Raw genomic sequence first — 24,371 nt, 5'->3', positions numbered from 1 at the left:
TTTGCTGGCATCCGAATGATGTGTCTGAAGGGTACTCTACATTCTGTGAACACTCCTTATGTGGTAGCACTCCGTATCTATATGTATATGCAGATGTGCATAGGGCAAGGGACATACTGCAACTGTTAGTGAAGGCTGGACATATATATGTATTTGAAGGTTGCTATGTGCACATATCTATGTAGGTTGTAGTGTGTGGCATTGAAAATAGCAAGCAGTGCAGGTATATGTCATGTGGTGGTTAAATGCTGTGGGACTGAGTTACAGCCAGTGAGGTCTGCTCCGGCTATACGGCCTGAGGACAGCGAAATGCATTCTGCACAACACTGTGCAATATTATTACATAATTTGTATTTCTCACAACTGTTCCATAATTGATATTCCCACCATGAAAGGTGGGCAGTATATCTGCATATATGTACAGCAGTGGCTGTTTACAAGTATGTGTGTATATATATATATATATATATATATATATATATATATATATATATATATGTATATATACATATATATATATATACATATATATATTTTATATATATATATATATATATATATATATATATATATATATATATATATATATATATATATATATATATATAGATATATGCATATATAGATATATAGATATGTAGATATATAGATATATACATATATAGATATATAGATATATACATATATATAGAGATATATGGATATATACAGATATATATGGATATCTATGGATATATATGTATATGTATATATATATATATATATATATATATATATATATATATATATATAGATATATATATATATATGTGTGTGTGTATATGTATATATATATACATATATAGAGTGATATATAAATATATATGTATATAAATATTTATATATATATATATATATATATATATATATATATATATATATATATATATATATATATATTGAGAGAGGGAGACACAGGGTCAGACGTATTGCAACAGGTGCCTGGTGACCAAGGCATGGACTGAACACCAGTGTTGATACTGCAGTGCCATACCCCATTCCAAAACACTTTACCCACTAACTACCAGATAGGTGGTTGCCTGACTAGCACTGAAGGTGTCAGAAGGGAACATGGGACACAGGTGGACAGTAGCCTCCCCTTTGATATTCACAGTGCCACACTAGTCTTGTCATCTGTCTACGTGGTACGTGTAATCACAAACGATGTGTCATGTACGGAAATATAGGTCAGTGTTCCCCTGTACTCATCACAATGCCCCATGTGGAATGTACCTCACATGACAACTACAGCAAGTGGAAAGGCCACAGACATACCTCACAAAGGGTAATACTTCCCTGAAACACATACCCTATGCAGACTGACTCACATAACCACAGCTACAGTGTGTTGTATACCGGCCGCCCAGAGGTTACCTCTGCCAAACATACAGAGGTATGCCACACCCATAGCAGTCAGACAACCACCATGTCAACACCTCACAATCCCACTGGGCTACACGGCCTAGGTCCCTAGTCCCCGCAACCTCACTAAACAGCACATGCTGGAGGGATAGGCTCCTATTGGCAAATATGCCATACTCTGGAGTAAACCACCCAGCATGAACAAACAAGGCTCCTCAGTAGCAGATGTCAGACATACCCCTGATGATTGTCTGGGGGATAGGTAACACGCCCTGGGAATCACCTCTGTGTATTCGGTTGACAGGAGGAAGTGAAATCTAATTACATGTGTGTCACAGGCCAGGGTAGCATATGGCTAGGATGCTGTAGGCCCCAGGGACAATAGCTTATTACCTACTTATGACACAATGCACACAGACATGTACACAGTGCAATACCTGCTATGTGAGGTGGAATGAGTGTGACAGTGGATGTGTGTAAGGTCTGTGACGGTGTGATAGCTAGGTCTGAGGTTGTTTCTGTCATGGTCGTTTGTATCCTAAGTGTGAGGCCAGAGAAAGATGTGTCAGTTATTGGGATGCAGACATAGTAGGATGGTATATGTTGTGATGCAGTTGTACGACTGTGGTGTCCCATCATAGGCTGAAGCAATACATGTATGCTCAGTAAGTGGTACTGCTGGTGAATCCAGCCAACATTTGAACTGTTGTACCACCTAAAGCTGTAGGCCTAAACAGCACAGTATGGTGTATGTTCACATTCCCTGGTAACACTTTCTTGTGTGTTTCCTGCAGTCTGCACAGATTACATTCCTCAGGCATAGGTATCTGTAAGTAGTGGCACACAGTACTGTAAGGTACATAGCAAATGCTCATCTGTGTTAGCATACATTTGTGTGTTGTATGAATGTCTGATGTGTGTGTAATGATGCCTGTACCATGTCCGCAATCACATGTGTGATGCAGGGTTTGCGTGTGTATCTAGCAACATGTATACTCTGTTACATCAGTATGCCAGCTATATTAACAACTGTGCACATATGTTAGGTAGGGGTATGGCATCAACGACTAGGGTGGGTTACTAGTTATACTGTAACTGTACTTCACATTCATTGCAATGGATGACATATTTCTGCATGCATTACCTTGATATGTACCCCCCTGGCAAGGCTGTGCATTGGATCCCAAACAGTGAGCCGAGTACTGGTGTATACTGGTGTGTCATATGGAGTGTGGCAGGCACTGTCAGCCAGTTGTGGGCTGAGCACTGATTTGTGGTATTGAAATTGTGTATCCTGTGACAGACGAACATATGCTATATATGGCAGTTAACTGATATCTGTACTGTATAATGTTAAGTGTGCCATATGACTTGCTCACACATATCATTTACTTGTCTTCCAGGCTTATGGCTCATTACAGGAACCCCTGCTACACAGCTGCAGAGGAACAGGAAATCCACCACAGCCTGGTTTAGCACTATACCCTGCTGTTTTCAAGGGCCAGCCAGCACCAGCAGGAGCGTACTGCACTGTGGTAAGAACTTGTTCGTCGGTTAAATGACATAGGCATGCATAACCAGACATATGAGCAGGTACGCCATCACTGCAATGATTTAATTAGACATGTCCAGCGGTGTGCGTTTGACATCCACAGACAACAGCTTGCCACAGGTGGTGGGGTGGCCATACATCCCCCCCTCACCAGAGTGGAGGAACTGCTGCTAAGTGTGGTGGCTCCTGGCCTACAGCAACAACAACATCACACATGTGTCGTCATGGAGGCCGGAGCCACCCAGCATAGTGACATGGAGTGTGCAGGTAACATGCCCTAGCTGTAGACTACTGTTACCTGTATTGTTAGATTATGCATGTGTGAGATGTGTACTGTGTTTAGCAGTTGTGCTGCCTATTGTGTGCAATACTGATAATTTGAATAGTATCTGTACACCTATGCCTGTTGTTCTACTGTAGTTTAGCACACTCACAGTAGCAATGCCACAGTTGTGGCCACTGACAAACTGTGTCATATTCTTGCAGGTCCCTCTGGTGTGACAGCAGGGCAGACGTTACATGCTGGTGAGTGTGTTAACACTTTAAACTTGGTATTGAACTGTGCATGTCATAGGTCGGGCGTAGGCCATGTACACATAACAAACCTACGCATAATGCCTGCTGTGCATGTTTGCTGTGAGACGTGAAACATCTCAGTAATGTCAGTAGCTGCCTCAATTGCATGCAATGCACAGAGCATCAGACACAAATGTGGCAACACTGTACTGCACATTGGATAGGCATAGTTGACACACATGTACACAACATAACATGTTTGTCATACGCAGTACACCTTAACATGCTACACATAGTGTAACCGGACACCTGCTGCCAGGTCACACTTCAGTATCCCACATGTCATCCACACACCACACATACCATACCTGAGGGGTAGGGACCTAGCATGGGGCTATGCAACACTCCTCAACACATAACACAGTCATGGTAGGCAATGCTCCCTATTGGACACCTCACACACCCTTGGGCAACGTGGCTGTGTAATTGTGAACTTAGCCACGGCACTGCGGTTCAGGTACAGCATGCTAGGTGGTGGTCTAGCACACTTTAGTGGCCTTGAGTGACCACATGATGCATGATGATGATGGCTAATGGTACTACACCCCATACTGTTACAATGGCCATGTCCAGGATTGGTATCCCATCACGTATACATGCACCACTCATCCCGTGTGTGTACATAGCATGCATGTGCTACACCTGTGTCCACAATTACCTGCTACAGACACAGACACTGCAATCAGACATGGAAATCCATGTGACACACAGATAACACACGCAGCCATGGTATGTATACCCATGTGTGATGGTGCACAGGACAGTGCAGAGCTTATAATACTTGCACAGAAATGTTGTGTCCTTGTACACATTGTGTTCCAGGGTGTAGGCAATCACTAAACATGTACACACATGCACCACAGCCATGTACACTGTCATTAACTATGACTGTCTACACTCACACTGCATGGACTTGATCAACACTTATTCTGCATGCTGACACGTGTGCGTGACTGTTTGCCTTGTGATACTGTCACCCACCTTCAACCAGCATTGAGTATGATTTGAATTTCTGTTGTGTGTGTGTATCTGCTGTAGTGAGGAGTGTGCATGTGTTCCTGTGTGCCTGTGTGCATGTGTGCCTGTGTGCCTGTGTGCATGTGTGCATGTGTTCATGTGTTCATGTGTTCATGTGTGCATGTGTGCATGTGTTCATGTGTGCATGTGTGCATGTGTTCATGTGTTCATGTGTGCATGTGTGCATGTGTTCATGTGTGCATGTGTTCATGTGTGCATGTGTGCATGTGTGCATATGCAGACCGTAATGTGTGTTTCCTGTCTTCCTCTCACAGGTGCTGAGGTAGGGCTTGGCAAAAGCAGCAGGCGACCTGAAGCCACTGCCACGGATAGTGGTGATGATGACACATGTATTTTGGCACAGGGAGATTTGACAGGGCCTGTCGTTGGTCCACCAATCGACAGTACACAACGTTCAACACCATCTATGTGCACACTCATACTGCCATTACATCCCTCACCACCAATGGCCATAGGGGAGGGACAGCATACAGTTGGCATTGACCAGGAGAGTGTAGTACCCATGGCATGTGCATCCCCTCACAGCAGCCATAGCCATAGACCCGGAATGGTACCACATAGGCGGAGGTCCAGGGGTTCTCGGGGGAGCACCACTGGATGTATTGCCCCTGGCAGGCGTGCCCTCACAGGTCTTACGATGACCACTATGTTCCGGGCTGTAATGCAGGCTCAGGCACGTATGGAATGGTACACCAGGCAGGGGAGACAATATATGCCCTCCACAACATGTCTTCCTCAAGCCAGGACCATGCGGGATGGATGAGATGTTGATCCGGACGCATGCCAGCAACAGCAACAGCTGGCAGTGGTCGCAGATGGCCCACAGCTCACAGCCGCTCCCGTAGTGGCAGTACCAGCCCCAGTAATGCTGGGGCTGGCCTGTCCATTGTCCATCCCAGTAGACCATGTGCACATGGCTCTGGCCAGTCCCAGCAGGGACATGGGTCCAGTCATCATACCTCTGCCTCTGATGACAGTACCCAGTCAGGGTTGGTACCTGATACCATCTGTAGCACCCCTGCCAGGCACAGGTACTGTGTCCGTGGCCGGAGACAGTGATCTGTACAGCCAAGCAGGTACAGTCTGTGGCTGTCCCACAAACCACCGTATATGGCAGCCACATGGTGGAGCTGTGTGCATGCAGACACACACACATTAAGCAAACAACTAGGGCTCACACATACACACACATTACATCAACATTGGCCCATGCTGTACTGTTGTCCCACACACACACACACACACACACACACACACACACACACACACACACACACAGACATGTCGATTGGATGGGTCAATGTCAGGCTCTGGCAAACAACAAAACGCCCTGTGCATATGATGATACCTGTGCCGCCTCCTGTCATCTGCATTATCGATGGAGGGACAGGGTAACATGGTGCTGAAGCACAGGGTGACACTATAGCAGTGTAGCAATAATAGCGAGTTGTCAACAAGGAAGTCTAACTACATCCTTGTAGGTATATCTGAGCAGACATTATGCATCAAAGCTCTGATTGTCAATGTAGCATTGTTTACACCACTGTTAGGTCTGAGTATGTATTATCCACCCATGTGCCACTTGGCTGATGTGTGACGCATTGCCAGCATGTGTTAGTGAGTGGACAGTATGTGTGTGATGTGTGCAGTACAGATTAGCAAGTGTACATCTGTGAACATGGTGGGTGCGTACTGTCTGGATGTATGTGCATAGTGGACACATGGGACATGTGGCATACCCTGTCGTACACATTATTAACATCCCATTGCATCTTTCAATGGCCAGTATGCATTCTACTACAGTTATGTACTAACATGGGTAGACAAGTGTATGACATGGGTTGACACTATGCTGCGGGTGATACCGTTAATATCAGTCAATGATTTGCAGTCTGGTAGTATACACAACCTCAACAGCATGACTATAAGCAATCATTGGATGATGTCCTGACAAATGACGCACAGTAGTAGGGAACCTGGTATCAATTGGATCCTTCCGGTGCTACACTATAACACTAACCAGTAGTGATGACCACCACCCATTACTGTGACCACAACTGTGTGTCATATAGCCCCCTTAGGTACATACAGACACACTAGGAATGTGTCCATCCAAATCTGGGAATACATGGAATGGCCTACAATGCATTCCCTGGATAGGACACATATCCTACACAAGGGTATCATACAGACAGATACCCGTTGTGTGATACATGCTGTATAGCAGTAAGTCGACTATGGCATTGTCATCCTCATGTACTATACATACTATCCCGTCAGTACCACACCGGTGGTAGCCCTCAACATGCATGTCGGGTACCATTGTGTACAAACAGACCCATGTTATGTCATGTGTCCCTTGGTATCCACATATCCATAGGTATTGTGGAGTCCCAAGATGTATCACAGACATTAGAGGCCTGAATGCATATCCACAAGGCAGTCGTACACCTATAAAGACTGTCCATTCTTGGCAGACTTTGTTGTGTATGACCATGTCTGACATATACCCCAGGCATATACCCTCACTCACACTACTCTTAAGTAACTGTCATGGGTGTGTGTGCCACAGATGACCTTGGCCACAGAATACGACAGTGGATGGCCATGTCACATACATACATATGTGACCTACGATCTGAGTAGCAGCGGCACAACCTGTCAATGGAAACAAATGTATTCATGTAGTATGCAGGCTTCACACCTATGTACTGATTGAGGGGACATGTACACATATATATTTGCCAAGCAGATACCTGATGTCTGCAATGCACTTACTGTTGTCATCATACTATGTCATACCATAGTAAAAGCAAAACCCACACTGTGTTGACCAACAGTGACACACGCACAGTCAGCATTTGCAGGATTCAACCCCCTACCTAACTCTGTTATGATACTAGGGAGAGACACAGTAATACAGCGCACTATTTGCTTTACTGGCTGGTTTCCCTTCTCCTGCTGTATTTGTAGGATGGTGACATCATCAGACTTTCCAAAGAGGAATGTACCTCTTTCAGTGTGTTTTCACAGTCTCCAAAAAGGGCACTCTTTTCAAAGACAATTGCACACATACACACAACACCCCACAGACACACACACACAGTTTGCAGGATTGAAACCCCTACTTAACTATGCTGTGATACTAGAGAGTGATGCATTAACACGGCTCGCTATTTGCTTTACTGGCTGGTTTTACTTCTCCTGCAGTACTTGTAGGATGGTGACATCATCAGACTTTCCAAAGAGTAATGTACCTCTTTTAGTGTGTTTTCAGTCTCCAAAAAGGACACTCCTTTCAAAGACAATTGCACACATACACACACACTCACTGTTTGCAGGATTCAAACTCCTACTTAACTATATGATGATATTAGAGAGTGATTCATTAACACAGCTTGCTATTTGATTTACTGGCTGGTTTTATTTCTCCTGCAGTACTTGTTGGATGGTGACATCATTAGACTTTCCAAAGAGTAATGTACCTCTTTTAGTGTGTTTTCAGTCTCCAAAAAGGACACTCCTTTCAAAAACAATTGTACACATACACACTCATTGTTTACAGGATTCAAACCCCTATTTAACTATGTTATAATACTAGAGAGTGACGCATTAATATGGTGTGCTATTTGCTTTATTGGCTGGTGTTTCTTCTCCTGCTGTATTTGTAGGATGGTGACATCATCAGACTTTCCAAAGAGGAATGTACCGCTTTCAGTGTGTTTTCACAGTCTCCAAAAAGGGCACCCCTTTCAAAGATAATTACACACACACACTGTTTGCAGAATTCTAACCCCTACCTAACTATGTTATGACACTAGAGAAGAACGCACTAACACAATGCGCTATTTGCTTTACTGGCTGGTTTCTCTTCTCCTGCAGTATTTGTAGGATGGTGACATCATCAGACTTTCCAAAGAGTAATGTACCTCTTTTAGTGTGTTTTCACAGTCTCCAAAAAGGACACTCGTTTCAAAGACAATTGCATACATACACACACACTCACTGTTTGCAGGATTCAAACCCCTACATAACTATGTTATGATACTAGAGAAAGACGCATTAACACGGCATGCTATTTGCTTTATTGGCGGGTTTTCCTTCTCCTGCAGTATTTGTAGGATGGTGACATCATCAGACTTTCCAAAGAGGAATGTACCTCCTTTACTGAGTTTTCCCAGTCTCCAAAAAGGGAGCACCTCTCAAAAGAAACTGCACACATACACACACACTTTGCAGGAATCAAACCCCTACCTAGCTATGTTATGATATTGGACAGAGATGCATTAACACGGCACGCTATTTGCTTTACTGGCTGGTTTCCCTTCTCCTGCTGTATTTATAGGATGGTGACATCATCAGACTGGACATGGTGATGTGTGTACACTTTGTTTTATGCCATTCCAGGACTGGTCCATGTGGGTCAGCAGGTGTCAACAGCTTGAACATGACCTCAGTATCCTTACCTTGTGTGATCTATCTGTGGACACATTGACATTCCATCATATGTCAACACATATTTATGCACAGCTTCTTGGTTTTGTGGATACTACATGTGTCTGGGATGTTAATAAAGGGCTATTCAAAGTCTATGTGACACATGTGTAGATGTGTTCATTGATGTATGTCCTGGGTGGCTGCCTTGCAAACAGTCTAGCATGTTTGGGAACCATGATCCACACATGAACATACCACAGTTGGTAGGGCTGTGTGTGTGTCAGCTTCCAATAGCTTTGTTTATGACTGCAACCATGATGGACTCCATGACCTTGCAGATCAGACCTCATATGCGTACTGAACTTGACTTCCCATGGTGTGTTGTGCACCAACACTTGTGGGGAGTGCCATATGCAGCTGTGACACATTCAATGGTTCCACATCCTGTGTAGGGGGTGCGGCTCAGCTGACTGTTCAGGTGCATGATCTGTTTGTTCTGTAGTTTGTGCATGACACAAATTGGGAATCAATGTATTCCACCTGCTGCCATGCTTTTGGCAGTTGGGGTAGCTGCTCATCCATTCTACATGTGATATCTCCTGGTATGATGATGTGAACTATTATCAGTGGGGGATGGGTATGTACATATGGGCCTGTCTGTCATGATGTCGGCATTGACACTCAGGTACAGTTGGCCCTTACTCAGGACATATATGTGTGTACGTTGATATTTATGACATAGCTGAAGGAGGTGTCATGATTCAGTCTGGACTCCTTCTCAGCTCCTCTTTACAAAACACTAACGAACATGAGCACTAATCCCTGTTATACTCTTTTACACGCTTAACACCCTGCTGATCCTTTGTGATCAGGCTACAGAGTATGTCATGATAATATCCTGACATGTCCAGGGGTCGGTTTTGTGTGTACTCTTCAGTCCAGCTGGTGGATATTGTGATATTGACACAATGTCACATCTGCCTCATGTACACAGACAACCCTCTCCTCCTCCTGACAAACTCAGATATATGTGTGAGATGCACCTGTATAGACATACAGGGAGCTGAACTCTCTCAACCTATGACTGGCACAGTCTATCAGGTGGTGAAGGTAACCACACACACCACATATCAGTCTCACATATCCTCTAGCAACAGCACTCAAACCACATTAGCACACATTGACATACTCAGATGCTGTAAATGTACTCTACCTAAGCAGCAGAGACCTCCAAAGCAGACACACACACACCTGCTACCCCACTACAATACACACATATCACTAAGTTCACAATGTCAGTGTGCCACACAGTCACTGCCCTTTGGGCTAAACAACACACCTAATACACTTGTAATAGGTGACACTTATGTTCAGACACACTGACGTATGACTCACCAGCCCTGACAAGGGAATAGTCACTTTGGGCTGTCTGTTGGGTGCCAGGATCTGCCGCATAACACAGGCAGTCAGGTCACTCCAAAGCAAGTACAAGACTGGCACCATCATTGTCCTTGCTGGTGTGTGTAACCTCAGACGTTACTCCCTGAACCACATTACATGATACATGAAGGTACACTCTGATCATGTAGACCAGGCCAGTATGACCCTGACCTTGTCTAGCATCTTACACCCACCAATTATGATGTCACAGTATACGGACACACATATCACATTTAACAGTTGGCTAACAAATTTGTTTCATTCATATGGGATACAGTGTCTGTCAGCGTATGGTGACATCCTCAATATGCCACGTAGCTTCACTATGGACAGCTTGCACCTTTCACCCTTGGACTTTGGTATGCTGGCTAAGGCTCTTGCTACCACCATAGTGCCTTTTTTAAGCAAGGCTCAGAAGACAAATCCACCTCCATAGACATTACAGGTTAAATGAAACTAAGGGTAATGCTGCTCAACAACAGTTGTGTTAACCTCATATTGTGGCCACTCAGGACTCTCCTCAGTATGGAGGAGAGCAATATCTGTGCACTGACAGACACCTGGTTCAGGCTTGCTTATGCACACCAGTACTACCAGGTTATGTTTCATACCATGCTGTCTGACAACAAGACTTGGAACAGACAACACAACTAGGGGGAGTATCCATATACATCACAGATACACACACCTCCAGGTTAGTAGCACTGCACAAAGCATCACAGACCATACATATACAACTACCATTGTGCAATACTGCCTTTCAGTTTGTTGCCTGCTATAGAACACACTCCCAAACTCAGGAACCACACTTGGCTTTTGTGGGAACTATGGAGAATATGAAGGTCTCCACAGACACCATTATATTGTGTGACTTCATATACACACATATTGACTGGGGATACTACTCAAGCCCCGACAACCTCACCCAACAGTCACTACAATTTGTGGACTCATATGCTTTGGCACAACCAGTCAGCACAGCCACAAGGGGGAATACATATTGGGCCTGCTCATCACCAACATGGGGACTCTATGTTCCACACCAGCGATACACCCCTCATTGGTAAGGTCAGAACATACATGTATCTCACAGGACATACATATACCCTCCACACACCCATCCTGGGTAATCTTGGTGAACTTCTCATGAGCCAACATCTCACTTCACCGAAGCAAGGTGGTATCCTTCAGAGAGCCTGAGACAGTGGCATATACGGCTCACACTGCTGCGTCCTTTACATACACATTCTATGGACACCTAGTGGACTGCATGGATTGTGCTATCCCAAATAACAACAAGACCCACTACTACAATGGCAGGGGACGTATCTGGTAGACCCCAGCCATTAATAAGCTGTACAATGTCAGGAGGATGCTACTACATGATAGAGCACAATCCCAGACTGGGAAGGCATCTGTGATCTGTACTAGCAGACAGCTACAATCACTCATGGACTTTTCTAAGGGCCGCTTTTACCAGACAATTGCACCTGACATGTAGGACTATCACATGGCCTTCTTCAGTTATGTCAGGATCCTGGGTGGACACTCACTGATATGCTGTGCGTTACTGCATACTGACTAAACCTACCCTGAACCCACTGGCATTGCCTACATCCTGGCAAACAGGTTCAGTGCAGATGTCTCCCACCCATCCCCCCTAAGGAGCAACTATCCATCCCAACAGAGTATAACCTCCCTGACATCACACAATAACAGGTGAGTGCTGCCCTCCCCACAGCATACATCACAGTATCAATGTGACCAGATGGTGTCCCAGCCTGCATCATACACGAGCATCATGACAAACGCAACCCTCACATTACATCACTGTTCAATATCGGAGTTACCGCAGGATATGTACCCAAGGAATGGCATACTGCGACAGTGGTCCCGCTCCACAGAGTTGGTGCCACAACGGACCACAGAAAATATTGCCCTATAAGCCTATGTAGCCTGTTCTGCAAAGCTATGGAGCATATTGTCATAGGACTCCTACACATAGACATCGGGAACCTACAGACACTGTGTCCTACTCATTTCAGCATTGTTGTGGGCAGATCTTGCCTCTTGAACCTGTAGGTATTCTTTAAATGGCTAACAGGTCCATCGACATAGGGACGGTTATCCACACAGCTTACCTGAACCTTGCAAAACCATTCAACACAATAACCCACTGGGCCATTATGCATAGGCTCACCAGCGTCAATTTGTACACATATCTCACACAATGGATTGATACCTAGATCAGGGATAGCACCCACATGGTCAGGATTGCAGATGCCATGTCTGACTATACACCAGTTACACATGGCACCCCACACAGCTTGGTCCTGGGATCTCTCTTGTTCAGTATATATTTGTCTTACGTACAGGCTATCACAGGGGGAATACGGCTGAACATGTTTGCACTTGACTGCAAACTGTGTGCCATGATCAACTCTCCAGCTGCCACATGCATACTCAATCAGGGTCTCACAGAGATGGATGACTGGTGCCTGAGCCATGGCCTAAGCTAAATGCCATTAGTTGCATAGTCATCCCCTTTGGGAGTAACAACATGCCCACACATTACCACATAGGTAGTACTCTATTGCATACGGTAGGAGTTGTTAGGTGTTTGGAGACATCACTTGTTCATACTGTCGCCTTTAACATTCACATTGCCAAAGTGGTTGGACACACCTTCTATGTGTGCCACCTTATCCCATATGGTTTCGTATCTAGATCGAGTGAGGTCATTGTGCCCCAATACTCATCACATCCATTTTTGGTTACAATGCCATATTTGGGGTGTATCTTACCTGACACCTGCAGCAACTCTACTGGCCACGGACGGTCCTCACCAAGCAGATCTAAGGACTCACACAGATACCCTGCATAGTTTGGATGCAGTAACTCCAGCTCTACTCAGTCACTTACCACCTACTCAGATATGATGTGTGCCTGTTGTTTACAGCTATACCCAAACCAGAATTACTGGACATGCTCCACCTCAGGATATCCAACTCCCTTGGAGCTATACACTGCAGGGATGTATACCTCAGCACAGATGTTAATAGGACATTGTGGAGGGACAGATTCTTATCCCAGAGGTTCCACTCACTACAAAATGTAATCCCAGTATCACATAGGCAGAGCCACCCACTGACCACCTACTGGAGACTGCTTGATGACTGTATGGGTGATTGTATATTTACCCCTGGGATATCTTCTGTGTCCCTGCTAGACAGAGGCACACTAGCATAAACGTACATGGGCTATCTTGTGTGACCTACTATTCACACACACACAGTGTAGTAATCTGACAGGGTTGTGAATGCCAAACACACTCTGGCTAGGCTTGTACATGCCCTAGGGCAGATAGCCTAGTATCGACCTCTGAAACTATGCTAATGTTCAAGATGCACAATGTTTATTGCTGATACTGTTTGCAGGTCTTTATCATCTTTGCTTTACCAGTTTCCATGAAGAACGTCAGTATCTGCAGAACATATTTGATTATGACAGGGTTCCACTATATTATAGACGTGTCTGTTGTTATATAACTGTGTGCACAGGGAGGATTGCTGTATAGTGACAGGTTCCTGGGTTAACACATGCAACTACCAGATATGCGTGTCCCACTGCTGTACTCAGACATGGCCTAAGTGTGTGAGCATGCCCAGTTCTGACATTACATGTTTTGTTGCCTGACATTTGTCTAATTTATTCAAGTGTGTGAGCATGCCCAGTGTGACCCTTCAGTATGTTGCTATCTGAGGTCCACTTCATTTGCTGATGTGTGCGAACATGACCAATATTAACATTTATACTGTGTGTGTTGGAAGTCAGGTTCTGTTCTCACTGCAGGACTCACCTTTGTGTCATAACTCAACAAGGATTATGCTGTGCCTGCAGGGTTTCCATGGAATACTTTGCATAGACTTATCAACATTCCGTCATACAGGTGGACCACTGCAATACTGTCATGGTTTAGTGGTTCAGTACTTTGGCTATAGTGCACAGTATCCTGGTTTCGAGGCCCATCACTGCCTTATATTTTCATACCGAGCAGACCACACTGCTGGAAGAGACGCATATTGCTGGCCAATACCTCACGGGAATTGGGGAAATATACATGATCACCGACATGTGCTGACATGGCATCCAGGAACTGGTGTAGTACCCCAGATGCTGATGCCTGTGATATCCCCATCATATCACCAGTTGGTCTCTGGAAGGTACCTGTTGCTAATATTCTTATGCCAACACATACCTTGGTTTCCACTGGGATGGGTTCCCCTCTGTTGGTTCTGTGTGTGAGGCATGGCCTGCACAGCTCAACAATTTGCTGCAGGAGATCTCTGTCCACTCTATAGTGCTTCACTATCTCCAGCTCATGTAGCCCCTGGTAGGTTACCCTGGGCCTGTACACTCTTCTCCGTCTCCACACTGTGGGTTGTCCAGCAGCATTTCCATTGTCACCACCCTCAGCATGTTGCATATGTCGCCTTATAACAGCAATGGCAGCCCCTAACATTTCTTTGTCTCAGTAAAACTTTTTCAGTTTTCACTTCCATTAGCTTACTGCAGTGTCTCTTGTGTGAAACATAATGGTCTGTTGTTTGCAGAGTTTTAAGTGCTAGGCTGGGCTGGGCTAGTGTACTGCCTGTGTAATTGCCTGATTCTGATTGTTTTCACCTGTTAGCTCTGCTAGTACTCCCTGGTAGCTTCCTACTATTTGTTGTGCTTCCTTTTTCCTTTCTGTTTCCTCAGGGGGGAGCACCGTGCACACAAGCGCAAACATGTGCACAGCAGCTAACACTTGCGCACACATGCTTACACGGACTAAAACGTGCTTATTCGGGTTAAAACGCGCGTACACCAGCGCAAACGCGCTTACAACTCTTTAAACAGCCTTATACATGCTTACTCCGGCTTATACACGCGCACTCACGCTTACACGCACGCACTCTGTCTTACTCGGGTTTACAGGCGCGCACACACGCGCATGCACGCCCGGCAAGAAACTTTGGTGTTATCCATGGTATACACCTTCCATTTCTTGGCTTTCCCTAGCCTACCTGTTGACACACCTCTTTCCATAATGTCTAAATGACAGCGGACACATGCCACTCTGCTCCAATGAGCTTCACTTCTTTCATACATATCCCCCTTGTGATGTCACCTATCTTCTACTCTGTTACTCCCCATATCCTACTCCTACACTCCACTGACTGTGCTCATTTGCTATGTAAACTAGTGATTCACTATCCTAACACTCATTTTCATAGGATTGCCTACTAATGCTTGGTTACATGTCTTAGACTGAGCTTCCCCCCTTAGCAACCTCTACTCGGTGGCCATCTTGTCTTCAGCCTGCCATTCCCTTGCATTGTACATTACCACTTTCAATAAAATCCACATTTGTGGGTTTTAATTTGTAGTATTCTGGTTTTTAGAGCACAGCCCATTTGCGTGGTGCTGCGCTATGCTTAAACATCGGAAATCGGCGAAAAAAAAAAATTTATTTTAATTTTGCACCAGGGAACATTTCCAATGGCCGTATATTTGGCCATTGGCATGCTTCCTGCACTGGATGCAACCTTTATTTGGAGCTATCACGGCTCCGTTTTGCTATTTGCAGAACGGTACTCAGTTGTCAACTGAGTACATTTCTGCAAATAACACTGCTCTTACTCGGACAGGTTCGGGTTTCCTGAATCACAAATCTACCTCATTTGCATGCCTTTCACCTGCAATTGAGGTGATTTGCATGTCCCAGCCCTGTCCGTGTAAGAGCCGTTTTAGGAGCTCTCTTACACGCCCCTACAGGCTGTTCCTGGATCGCTCGTCGGACATGATGGCTGCATGGAGTCTTACTCTACTCTTAGACTCCGTGCAAGCCATCGTGAATCTGGCCCATAGACTCCCTTGTTGTCTGAATTGTTTCTTTACCAGTAAATTAAAATATAAGCCATTACTTAGTACCACTATAAAAAAATGCATATATGTGGTAAATGTATCCCCTAACACTAAATTACAAAAAATGCCAGCTTGTAGGTATAATACAAAACTATCAACTGTTTTTAGAGAAAATATAAACTTCATATGTAAAAATCTGTGCAACAAGCAATATATGCAATTAAATTTGTCCAATAAAACCCAAAATGTCTTGGAACAAACAATGATTTTTTGTAATTTAGTGTTAGGGGACACATTTACCACATATATACATTTTTTTATAGTGGTACTAAGTGTTGTTGTTGTGTCTTTCGGCATTTCCCGGTTAGGGGTCGCTACAGCGGAAGTCCGGTCCGCTAATGATTGGTAGTTGATTTTTACGTGCCGAGTTACCAGCCCTGATGCACAACCTTCAATGAAGGTACGCCCATTCACGCATGTCTCCACGCAGAAGACGCTGTAGCTGAGAATCGAACTGGCTTATATTTTAATTTACTGGTAAAGAAACAATTCAGAAAACAAGGGAGTCTATGTCTTTAAACATTTGTATGCTTAATTATTCAATTATTCAATTGTATCTAATCAGTGGCTTAATTGTTGTATGTATAAAAGGATGGTCTTGCTGAATGGTATTCTGAAGAAGTCAATTCTAATATTTGACGAAAGCGCTTAATACGTTTTATCTATTCCTGTATCCTGCTCCATTTTCATGCCTTTTGTTACTTGTTATTTTACATTTTCTTTAAGCAAGGTTTTAGATGCTTATATATTTGATTTTTACCTAGTGAAATGTTTAATTTTACTTATTACAAGTAAATAATTGTATTAGTTGTACATGCCTGTGGCTGGTAATTTAAAGTGTGTTCACATGGTTTTGTGAGTGTGTCTGTTTGTAAAATACCCTTACTAAGTTTCAATTTCACTTGCTCTAGAATTGCACTAGAAGTCACAGAGCCTAGCCTGAGGTGGGTGAAATTTTGGGAAGTCAGTCATTATAGCTGTGATTTATTGCTATACAGTGTAAAACTTATTTGGGTATCAATCCATTCATCCACAACCCCTTTTTCCCATTTCACACATGGGGTCACAGTGTCACTTCACCATTTAGAACCATATGGCAGGTGTTAAATATAACCTGAGTCAGCTCCCCACATTTACTATATGATGTTAATTGCAGTGGTACAGATTTAAAGCTTGTAAAATCACCTATAAACTGGTGGCACTGGTATGAATTATGAGACCATAACTCCACTCTATCATATCACCACCATAGGTTGCTCCATATTGTTAACTAAGTGTTTTATATACTGAACTATGTGTGGATTTATATCTAATACATTTATTTGTCAATTATTCCATTATATGGAAAAGCACTGAATGCCTTAACAAGGTTACAATAAGCAGTATGTACTGTCAATTCTTAATTAGGTGTTAGAATACCTCAAGAAACAAAATGTGAGAGTACCACTTAAAAAATCCATAGTGATCCTTGTGTAAGCAAAGTAGGCCCTTGTATTGTTTTTGATAGGTTCCGTTGTGACTTTTTTTCTGTTTTTCTGTTGAATACTGGCCGAGCTGATAGGCCAAGTGTCGTTTGAATCAAATATGACCCACCTATTTGTAACTTGACAGTACTATGGCCAGTCTCTACAGGTCAGGGGCTTGCCCACATGCTAACATTTTATTTAACAAACTTGAAAGGGGGTTAGTTAGATCTTCATTAATTTTGTATAGGAAACCATCAAGTACATAGTCTTCTGAAACTTGAATTTTTAGTTTTGTTCTTGATAGCAGTTATCATACATATAATTATATAATGAACAGCTCTCTTGCGTCTATAGCTGTCAAAATATGTATGTCATTATTGTGGTCTGTATAAATTTTTATTGAAGTACATTCTCTATGTCATGGGGCTAAGTGATCATGTCATTGTTTTTCTTTCTAAAAAGAAAAAAAAAATCATTTTTACATTACATCAAAATGATTGCATCAAAAATAAAAATGCCTTTTTAACCATCCAGTCTCTAGCCTGTACCCAAATGCTTCTCTTCCATTAATTGTATTTAAAAGCAAACAGGAATGATTTCCTTTAGAAAGACTTTCAATTTGCCAGTCTTGTAGTAAAAGACAGATGAACACAGAAATATTAACATGTTCATCCTGCAAAAGTTGAGGAATATTTCCTTTAGAAAGACTTCTCTAAGTTGCCAGTCATATATTAATAGACAGATGAACACAGCAATATTGTTTTGTTCATCCTGGATAAAGTCTGCAGGAAATCCTATCCCAATACAGTTACATTAAAGTCAAGAAGAATTATATCAGAAGTGAACCAACAAAAGAGATTCAGTTCTGAGGTGCAAAAGTAAGCCTAGTTACAATAATGTAATCAGTCTTTCTTGGGAATGGAAACAATAGTTTGGGATTCACTACCTGCTTACGCAAAGACTGTGCATTATTAACAGAGTTTATAGTTAAACTTACTAAATATCTCGCTATCAATATAAACATACCTGTTTTCTACTTCAGGCACTTTCTAATAGCTATAGCTTACATAAACTTCTTCAACTCTGTCTCTACCAATATTAATATTTTATTATAACAGCTGTGCTAAACCCCCTTTATTTTCTGTCTCTTTCTCTCTCTCATTAACATACAGTAAATAAATACTATGTATACCTAAAATAGTATTTATTAGTGATTCTATTATTTTGTAATTTATAAACAGCTCAATGTATATCATCACTATTATGTGCTTCACTTTGGTATTCCCTAAGTACGTTTAAAATTATTAATATTTACATACCGTGAGCCTTTGCCATTATAATTGTGTTTGCTCTGGCACTGGTTGAAACTGGTCACAGTGTGCTGTACTATCCCATTTAACAAATCAAAATAAATAAATAGATAGACAGATAAATAAAAAAGACAGATGTTCAAGATGTGGCTACAATTGTGAAATAAAACCAATGTATTTTATAAACCCACCCTATCTAAAAAAATATAATGAATGAAAACTTCACTGGCATTTAACAGAAAAACACTGCAGACTTCTCTTTTTAAAGTAAATTTGCTAAACAGGGTTGAAATAATAAAGCTAAAAATAAAAGGAGGAATTTTAAGTGTACTGAATGTAGAGCTTATGATTCTGTAATATTAGGAGGAAATCTGGTAATTAATAAAAAGCTGGTTACATATGTTATGGTCTGAAATGAGTCACTTAGTATGCCAGTCATTACTAAACCCATAAGTATCTTCTCCTTTTACATTTATTAGGATTATTTATAGTTTTATTTAAAAGTTAAACTTCTCATTTTTTTCTGTAGTTTGACCAGTGATATTCAAGCCATTCTGTTAAACTGTGCTCATTTATCTTATGGCCTGTCATGGCCTTTACAGGGCTTATTGTTCACCATTAAATTGATTGCTGCTGCTGTTGGTGTGGCCACACTTGGTGGACTTTTTCCTTGAAGCTGAAGTGGAAGCGAAGTAGAAGAAAAGGGGTGTATACAAAATGTCCTGCAGTTATAACTGTTCTATGAGGAAACATGGGAAGACCCAAAAGTGAGTATAAAGTGAAGGGTAAACCATGGGGATGAGCAGAAATTAAAACTTCCAGAAGAAGTTAACTTTTATGATGAACTAGCTCAACAACTTGTGAGTCATATAAGATTACAAGTTATTTTTATATAAAACTTTGATACTGCTAATGCATTAAAGTGCAATGTAGTAACAATAATAAGCAGATTTTGGCACAGGATTATTTCCCCTGAGCATTAAAGTGCATTCAGGTGAAGTACTGAGACACAAATAATGAGCAGGCTTTGGCACTTGGCTTTTTATCTTTAACATGCTGGGATGTTATTGTGCTGATACGCTTGAAAGTTTGCTGGCCTGCGAAATATATGTGCTAATGCACAGGGGAATCTTGAGTTATATTTCATGGTGGTGCACTGGGACTTTTATAGACTGGCCTGAAGAACTGCTAATTTTGCCTTCTATTTTTGTACAGTGTTCTGTTTCTGATGTGCTGCACTGAACATCAACAATATCAATAGTATCAGCAGTAATAAAAGCAACAGACATTGGGGATGTATATATGTCTTTGTTATGCTTTTCTTCACTACTGAAGTCAATGACTGTGATTCTGATTAATTTATCTGTGCGAATATTTAATAACAATGCAGATTTTTTATATATTATCTTCTTTTATTTCTGCTCATTTTTAACAAAACGTTGCATACAATTTACTATAATATTCAGCTATGATTTTGTTTCTCATTTTGAATGAAGGATAAAAGCAGTACAATTTCTAACTAGAGAAAAGGACATTCTGAATGCAGTTATCTATATTTTGCATTTGTTAAAAATTAATTAAATAAACAATATTGACTTATCAGATATTTTTCTGCTATTTGACAGCAATGTGATGCTAATAAATGTGTAGTAAACAAATGCTGTAGTTGTTAGCTTTTGTTTTCCCCATTTGTAAACATTTAACAAGTGTGTCTAATCTGTTTGTATCATTCTGTTTAGGGAAGCTGATTTTATGTCCTGCCAATATATTATAGTGTGATGTTGGGGACTGGCATAATGGCTAAGGTATTTACCTCACAGACACAGGGTACAGGGTATAATTCTCAGCTTTGAAAGGAAAATTGGTCGGGCTTAAAATAGTCACAAGTGAAGCTAGCCTAGAACTTAGCTATGAACCTATGAATATGGATAGAGGCAACAATGTGATACTAACGTATGATCCTCACTAAGACAGAGGAATGCTATACATTATACAGTTATAAACTACAGATATTGGAAGAAGTATAAAAAGCAAACAACAAATATTACAAAGAAGCATGACGAAGGTAGCAGATTATGAAGACAACTGTTAAGTACACACCATGGGCATAATTCACATGTTGGAAGCAAGTAATTCATGAAGACAATATATATGGGGGTCTTGAGTCACTACTTTGTTTTTTAAGACAGATTTTGTCAATCAACACAGTTAAAATCACAGCAGAGAATATCAATTACAATGTTATTACAACACAACATTTGAACATATTCAAGGAGTTGAAATGAATTCAAGGCTAGTTAGATGAATAGACATTGCTAGAGAACACAGTTAAAAATCAGCAGAGTGTATTACTTACACTATTATGACAACACTGAAATGTTATAAAGGAGATAAAACAAAGTCCTACATTACCTGGCTAGTGCAAGTGGCTGAGGTTGGACATTTGGGGGCTAACTCTCCAACAACTAAAAGTGAGGTTTGATGAGCAGTTTGAAGACCATATCTAAAGGCATGAAACAAACTTTTCTTTACACACAAAAATAGCTCAAATTCATATTTATGCATGACAACACTATTCTGTGTAAAAAGAAAAGTTTGTTTTGTAGCTTTTAAAAAAGTACAGTTTTAAATATTTCTTCCAAAAGTGGAAGATTAAATGAGCAGAGCCATGTTAATGTTTTTTTCTAAAATATTTTTATTAAAATTTTGATGAAAAAAGAAAACAAAAATTACAAAAAAACTTTTAAAACAAAGCACAATGCAAAAAATGAATAGTCCCAATTTCAAAAACAATTAACTATTTACAATATACACAAGCCTGAGACCAACAAGGTAGTAATTGAGACTGATAAAAATCCTAATTAAAGTCCAAAAAGTTAAGAAGATAAAAATGATGATTCCATAATGGCCAATACATTCAAGTATTTTTCTTTGTTTGGGTACATTCTCCATTCTTTTACTTTGGTTTCTTTGGTTGCAACCTTCTTTAAGAGAGTATGAAATCTTCAAATTTTATTTCTGAATAATTTTCTAGTAATACTATTCCTGGCCAACCACATATTGTCCAAGCTAGATAAGCAAAGTTTTTCTTTTGCATGCCTATTCATAGAAATAGTTTTCCTGGCCACAGCAAGTATAGTCCAAGCTAAATAAGCAAAGTTTTTCTTTTGTATGCCTATTCCTAGAACATTAAAAATGAGCCATTTATTTTGTTAAAGTAAATGAATAATTCCACAATGCTTTAAAAATCATATATTTTAACCCATAAGTATTGAACCAAATAACAATCACAAAACATATGTGACCAGTTAACTTTAACTTGTTTATTACATCTTCAGCATCTAGAAAAAAAATATTTTGTCATCTTTGAATCTCTAGCAGGTATTATAAATGATCTAAATAAGTATTCCCAAGTAAATATTCTCCAGTAAAGGGTCCAAGATGTATTTTTAATAGAATAATTTTTTTTTTATTTTTTCCAATGAAAGGTATAGAAAATTCTTTAATAAAAAGTTCCAGAAACTTTTATCTACATTTGAATAATCCTTGGCTAACATTTGATATACTTTTGAAATTAAATTATTAAATTCTCAATGTTCATAAGTAATTTTAAATAGTATCAGTATCCATTCAGGAATTTCAGCTAAGTAAGAATTAGATAAAATACAACTCTTAGTCTGGAATGATGTTAAAATTAATTGTAAATAATTTAATTCATTATTGTTTATATTAAATTATAAGCAGTTTCAACAGATTTACATGTAAGTCCCTCCAAATATTGGAATCCACAATAAAAATGTTTATTATTCCAAGAGATAAAGGTATGAGTAGATATTTTTTTTCTAAAAAGTCTTTGAGTTAATGAAAAGGGAATTAAAGATTCAAACAAAATCTGTAATTTGAGTTAGATAGTAGTTTAAGTAAGTTGGGTTAGATGGCATATTTGTAGGTATTTGAATATATTTACAAATAAATACCTGGAATGGATTGTATAATTTAGTATTTATTGATTCTAAAGAATTTAGTTTATTAACATTCAATAGTTGAAGGTGTACATTTTTCCAGTTTGATATGTAATTTGCGTCTAACCAATTAAGGATTGGTTTTATGATTGCTGCTTTTGCATAAGTTTATATATTAGGAAAATTTAACCCCTCCATATTTCCAAGGTGTAAAGTGATGAGTTATATTCACCCTAGATTTATTTGAGTACCATAAAACGTTTATAAATAGTCTATTTTTTTATTTTATTTGTTTCGTATTTGTTGGCAATACAAGAAATTGTGTTATATATAAAAATTTTGGAAATAAAAACGATTTAATAATATGTAACCTATCTTCAAATGAAATATATAGTTAATTCCAAGAATTAATGACCTTAGTTAAATAATTTATTATTTTTTCATAATTATAATTTATATTTTCATCTATATTATTACAAACATGCATACCTAAGTATAATATACTTTTAGATTCTTCACCTAAAAATGAAACATTTGATATACTTTCTTATTTGTTGGCAATACAAGAGATTGTGTTGTATATAACATTTTTGGAAATAAAAATGATTTAATAATATGTAACATATATTCAAATAAAATATATAGTTTATTCCAAAGATTAATGAGCTTAGTTAAAGCATTTCTTTTTTTGTCATAATTATAATTTATATTTTCATCTATATTATTACAAACATAAATACCTAAGTATAATACACTTTTAGATTCTTCACCTAAAAATGAAACATTTGCAGTTATGTTTTTTTTATTATTAATAAAGTTATGTTTTCATTTGGAACTACTAAAATGTAAATTTGACATTTTTTTAAATTTTCTATTATTTTATTAAGTTCTTCTAATGTTTCAGGAGCATTTTTAATTTTTAACAAATACCCACAAATAACATTAATTTGGAGTTATAGACATCATTACATTCTAAACCTAAGATTTTAGTATTTAAATTAATTAGGATTGTAAATATTTCAATGGCTGAATTAAATAATAAGGGAGAGGTGACAACCTTGCTTAGTTCCTTTGTTTACAGTTATAGAATTAGAAGTAAATTGACTTAATTTCACATAATGCTTTATTATTATTATAGACAATCTTTAATAATTCAATGAAATTAGAAGGAAAATAAAATATTTGCAATAATTTAAATAAATAATGCAAATGTAAAGAATCA

This window comes from Protopterus annectens, chromosome 2.part2 (assembly GCF_019279795.1).
Source record: "Protopterus annectens isolate FY-2018-M chromosome 2.part2, PAN1.0, whole genome shotgun sequence".
NCBI lineage: Eukaryota > Metazoa > Chordata > Ceratodontiformes > Protopteridae > Protopterus > Protopterus annectens.
This window is presented reverse-complemented; position numbering follows the sequence as displayed.